Source organism: Ovis canadensis, chromosome 1, assembly GCF_042477335.2.
Source record: "Ovis canadensis isolate MfBH-ARS-UI-01 breed Bighorn chromosome 1, ARS-UI_OviCan_v2, whole genome shotgun sequence".
NCBI classification, from domain to species: domain Eukaryota; kingdom Metazoa; phylum Chordata; class Mammalia; order Artiodactyla; family Bovidae; genus Ovis; species Ovis canadensis.
The window spans coordinates 75,975,526-75,981,986 of record NC_091245.1 but is presented as its reverse complement, the minus strand read 5'-3'; positions in this window follow the sequence as shown (position 1 = coordinate 75,981,986).

Here is a 6,461-nt window from a genome sequence, read left to right as displayed (position 1 = left end):
ATTTTTCTATTTATATAATTTTTGGAGTCACAGAAGCCTCAGTGGCTATCTAAAAGTGTATATCTCTAACAGACACTTTAGAAGGGGTGATTTCATTTTGCATTGTAACACATGATGCATCATTAAAAGTAATGGTTTCCTATAAACTTTGAAAATCTTCACGCCAGTCTTCTGAGGTTACAACCACCAACAGGGGACAGGCAGGTATGGTAAATGGGTGAGGTGGGTCTGCTAGGGGCTATGCTAAACTGGATAGTAGAAGTCCTGTGTAGAGGGAGCAGCTGCTGTTCAGGTCTAGCCAATTGTTTCCACATGCGGATATGGGCCCAGTGTTGTCAGAGCCTCCAAATTTCAAGAGAAGCTGTAAACCCAGAAATTCATGTAAAAAATAAATACCCTGGTGTTTAAATGCTGTTTTAAATTTTTAAAAAAATATCATGCAGAGCAAACAACATTATTTCTGGGTCAAATGCAGTCCATGAGCAGCAAATTTGCAATCTCTGCTATTCATAGAGAAGCACATTTTTCATTTTTTCCACTGACTAATTTATAATTCACATGTTTGAGCATCGATCCAAGTATGTCTAGGAGTGATCTCAATAATCTGGATCTACACATTTCCATTCATGTCACCTATTTGCCAATGCTGCTCAGTTTTCATGATAAAAAGTAATTTGCTCTACTCACCTTGGTTGTGGAGATATGTTTTACTTTTCTTTTAAATCCTAAGCTTACTGAACTATTCAGATAAAAGCTTGTTTGAGTAAATAATGCTTTAAGAAACTCATGATAGGATGCTAGGATAAGTTTTGTATAGTTCATAACAAGCTCACTCTCCAATACGAAGAGAAGTAAATATTTTCTAAGAAACATGTCACTACCTTAACCCAGTGATTTTATTAACTTTATTCTATTTTTAGTTGGAGGATAATTACTATCCAGTATTGTGATGGTTTCTGCCATACATCAGCATGGATCAACCAAAGGCATACATATGCCCCTTCCTCTTAACCTCCCTCCCACTCTCCTCCCCATGTCACCCCTCTAGGTTGTCACAGAGCATCACCTTTGGGTTCCCTGCATTATACGGCAAATTTCCACTGGTTATCTATTTTACATATGGTAATGCATGTTTCAATACTACTCTCTCAAATTGTCCCACTGTCTCCCTCCCCAACTGTGACCAAAAGTCTGTTCCTTACATCTGCGTCTCCGTTACTGTCCTGAAAATAGGACCATTAGCACCAATTTTCTAGATTTCATATATACATATTAATATACGATTTTTGTCTGTCTGACTTATTTCACTCCATAGAACAGGCTCTAGGTTCATCTACCTCATTAGAACCGACTCAAATGCATTCCTTTTTATAACTGAGTAATATTCCATTGTGTATATGTACCACAACTTCTTTTTCCATTCATTTGTAGATGGACGTCTAAGTTACTTTCATGTCCTAACTATTTTAAATAATGCTCCTATGAACATCGGGATACATGTGTCTTTTTCAATTATGGTTTCCTGAAACTATACAGGAACTACATGGCATACACTACCAGGCCTGGTAGGGTAACCCAGTTTTTTTCAAACATTGTTTCATGAAACATAAAGGACCTCAGTTTCCTTAGAAATTGCATCATGAAGACTCTGTAGGTTATCATTTTAAATGAAGATTTTACTTAAAAATGAAAAGTTGCTAATATTTGTTTATCACATTATAGAATTAAAGGGGTGCTCCCTGATGGCTCAGATAGTAAAGATTCTGTCTGCAGTGCAGGAGACCTGAGTTTTATCCCTTGTTTGGGAAGGTCCCCTGGAAAAGGAAATGGCTCCCCACTCCAGTATTCTTACCTGAAGAATTGCACGGATGGAGGAGCCTGGTGAGCTACAGTCCACGGGGTTGCAAAGAGTCGGTTGCAACGACTGAGTGAATAACACTTACGTATCAAGAACTGATGCTTTTGAACTGTGGTGTTGGAGAAGACTCTTGAGAGTCCCTTTGGACTGCAAGGAGATCCAACCAGTCCATTCTAAAGGAGATCGGCCCTGGGTGTTCTTTGGAAGGAATGATGCTAAAGCTGAAACTCCAGTACTTTGGCCACCTCATGTGAAAAGTTGACTCATTGGAAAAGATTCTGATGCTGGGAGGGATTGGGGACAGGAGGAAAAGGGGACGACAGAGGATGAGATGGCTGGATGGCATCACCAACTCAATGGACGTGAGTTTGCTGGGAGATGGTGATGGACAGAGAGGCCTGGCGTGCTGCGATTCATGGGGTTGCAAAGAGTCAGACATGACTGAGTGACTGATCTGATCTGATCAAGAATTAAAAATCTATTTGTAAGGAAAGGTGTTTTATCTTCAGATCAATGGATTCAGAAGATCGATGAGCTACATGATATGGAAATGGACTTGCAAATTGTACTTTAAAAATGGCTTTTATCACATTCTTATAGGAATCTGTGAGCCAACAACATATGATATTTAGCATAAATAATTATGTGTGTTTGAAAGCATGGACTCTGAAATTAGACCTATGTAAGCGGTTCATCTGGGCTTCCCCAGTGGCTCAGCGGTAGGGAATCTGCCTGCAATGCAGGAGTCACAGGAGACATAGGTTTGATCCCTGGGTTGGGAAGATCCCTGGAGGAGGGCATGGTGACCCACTCCAGTATTTTTGTCTGGACACACACACACAAGTGGTTCATCTAGGACTAATTGCAAATTTTTAACCCTCAGTTTTTTCATCAATAAACTGGGACTAAAATAGCATCTACCTTATTGTGTTGCAATGAGGTCCAAATGAAATAAGCAACATAAAAGGCCCAGTACAATGCTTTACATATAGGAAGAACTCCATAAACGTTATTACTTTTGTTCTCCTTGTTATTATTATTTAGCAAACTGAAACTCATATAGGAAGGGTCATAAGAAATTAACATTATCATATTTGTAAACAAAGTGATGCTGAAGCACAAAAGGCAGAATGACTATTTCTCCTGGATAAGTCAGTGTTTACTTTCAGAAGATGTGCCTTTTGATCTCAGTCTTAAAGATGAATAGGAATTTACCAAGAGAAGAGGTGGGAGAAGACATTTCCAACGAGAGGGCAAGAAGAGTTTGAATAGACATAGAGTATTCATGGCAATTGGAGAGCTCGGCAAATGGTGAAAAGGTCAGTACAACTAGAAAAATATAAACCAGGAGTGGACAGGCAGGAAAGGAGATTAGAGAAGTTGACTGCAGTTAAAATATCCATGTGAGTTTAGTTTTTAAGCAATATGAAGATTTTCAATAGGAGAATTTGATCAGAATTTAAAAGAAGATAATTCTAATGGTATTTCTGGGATACATTGAAGTGAGTGTGTAAAAAATATTTGTATGTGTTTAATATATGCCAGGAATTGTGTTATATAATAATTTTCTCAACAAATTTGAAATGTTCATATAATTATTTTATATCATACATGAGAGACTGAAGCTTGGAGTAAGTAGTTTGCTATCCAAGATCACATAAATAGTCAGTGGTGCAGCTGTGCTTTTAATCTTTTTGAAAGATTCCAAAGCCCCTTATGTTTCCACCAGTCTACATGGCAGAGAAATGAGATATGAAATTATTGCCATTCATCCAGATGAGAGGTGTTGTAGGACTAAAATAAAGTGGCAATGAGGAATCAATATTCAGAAACCATTTCTGAGGAAAATAAGCAGACTTAAAAAAAAATTCAGTGTAAAAAGGGAAATGGAAAGCACTAGTCAGTAGTGTGTAAAGGTTATGAGACTGGTGAAGAATTGACACAGGTGGCAACATTCAAGACCAAGAATCTAGTAGACGAACAATGACTTTTTTCTGGTAACTAAAGTATCATCGGTTCAGAGAAAATTTAATTTGTGATGCATTGAGTTTTAAGCATCCAGAGGATATCAAAGAGAGAGGTCTAGTAAGGAATTGGATACACAGCTATTAGGTAAGTGTCAGGGATGAGCAGCACACACTACAGCTGAGGTCTTGTGGATCAGTGAGATTATTTGGGTAGAGTATGCAGAGAAGCGAATATTGACATAATTCAGTTAGAAAGATATGTTTACACACTTTCTTCACTATTATTGGCCATGGTCTTTAGGATAGTGCCTTCATTGTAGGTACTTCTGAATACCTCAGAGATTTCACACTGAAGTATACATAGTAAATGCTTCACAAATGTTCTTTGAATAAAGGAGAAGAGCATAGAGAAAGAGAATCTGAGGAATGGGAAAAGGAAAGGGACCGGGAAAGGAAATGGAGAAAGCCTGGTTAGTGATGGAATGAGAAGAGAAGGAGGACGGAAACCAAAGGAAAAGAGTATTTCAAGATACAAACAACTGTCCCACAGATTGAAATGCTTCAGAGACATGAGTTGGGACAAAGACTTAAAATCAGCCATTAAATATGACAATGAGAGAACACTAAAAAATGTGTTTCCTATTCCCAACTGATTGCTAGAACTATATAATATTTCACTCGGATTTTGGAATACATCCTTTGAAGCCTTGGGAGTCGATGTGTATAAAGATTTCCAAACTCACAATTTAGCAACATAGCTAGTAGTACAGATAGTGTAAGAGACTAACAGGCAATTAATTGTGCTGATTTTCATTACAGGTGTCCTAATTTAAAATTCTTCCTGCTGATAGCACAAGCTAAGCCTATATTAAAGGAAAAATGAAACAAAATGTATTTCCATTGTAATTCTTTAATAATTAAAACCCCCAAACACATTCATACTGTTTGAGAATGCATCGATTTGCCTAAAGATTTCAAAAAATTTGAGTCAGTTAACAACTTCTCACAATGAAAAATTGTGAAAAGTTGTTAAAACTAAGAATGCAAGAATAAAAGTATCACAATTCTTTGAGAAAAATCAGATGGCTTTGAATTGCTGTTTTTATGTATCATGCTTCCAGTGCTTGTATCTTTCCGTGACAAGCAAACAGCTATTTAACAATTCAGCCTAATAAGAATCAGTATGTTGTTTAGAGAAAATTAAAGACTCATAAGTATGCTCTACCTTCCTGTAACTCAAATATTTTCAGTATTCCTCCTAATCTGGTGCACTTTTTGGATAATAAGTATACAGACATATTCAATTATGTATGATATAGTGCTATTATAATATTTCATTGGAATGCTCTGGAAGAAAGGCACTGAAATATTAATAATCATTGTATTTCAATAGTTTGGGGGCTTCCCTGGTGACTCAGACAGTAAAGAATCTGCCTGCAATGTGAGAGACCTGGGTTCGATCCCTGGCTTGGGAAGATCTCCTGGAGGAGGACATGGCAACTCACTCAAGTTTCTTGCCTGGAGAATCCCATGGACAGAGGAGGCTGGAGGGCTACTGTCTGTGGGATCGCAAAGAGTCGGACATGAATGAGCAAATAAGCACAATATTGTTTTAGTGTTAAAAAATAATCATAGAAAAATAAGTATAGTTTCTTTACAAAAATTGGAGTAGGTATCCTCTGAGCATCAGATACAATTTTATTTAGGCAATGTTTTATAAAGTCTAAAAATAACAACTAAGATTTTTTTTAACTGACAAGAGAATCTGACACCTCTGAATTACTGAACAATCATTGATCAAGAACTAGCATGCCCTCTTAAAGCGTGTAATAGCTAATGAGAAGTATAGCTATAGGCTATAGAGTTAGGCATTTAAAAATGTCAAGCAACCCTAATAATTCATGCATCTTGGGACCATAAAGCCAGTAGCATGTCAATAATAATGACCTGCTCTTTGGAAAATAGGTACAATTAATATGCTAGTGTTTTAAGTTAAAAGAATATTACAAAATTTTGATTATAAAAAACTTATTTTCTCTGGCATAGAAGGTTGCTGATTTGTGTTTTCTGTGTTGTGGCTACTTATTATACCTCCTAGACATGTATCCCCAACACAAGGCTACACATACAGTCAGTTGACAAAGGGCCTGACATGGCCTAATAGCAAAAGGTATAGGCAATATACAAAATGACCTGAACAAATCATGTGCACTAGGGATTTCATATGCAGAAAACATTTAAGAAAAGAGATGACACAATAATGCAAGGTATCTTTAGAAAGCCTACTCTTTTGTTAAAATTTGCTGAGATCTGCCAGTTTTAGTTTTATTATTTCAAGATAGCCTATTTTAGAAGCCACACAACGCTTAGAAGCAACACTTCAATTCCATGCCTTAAGAAGCTACTTGGCTCAACTGTCTTTTTTTTTTTTTTCCCCCATGGCATTCATTGTTGAAAGAATTCTTAAGAAAACAGCTGCATTTGAAGAAGGGAGTACCGGACACAAGAGAAAAGGGAAATGGTGTTTTATTGAGCGATTTTTTTTTTCTTACCACTCTGGAAACCAAAAAAGTGACTATGTCTATCAAATAAGTCTCCCTCAAAAAATCTTTAGATCAATCTTTAATGAGAAAGAA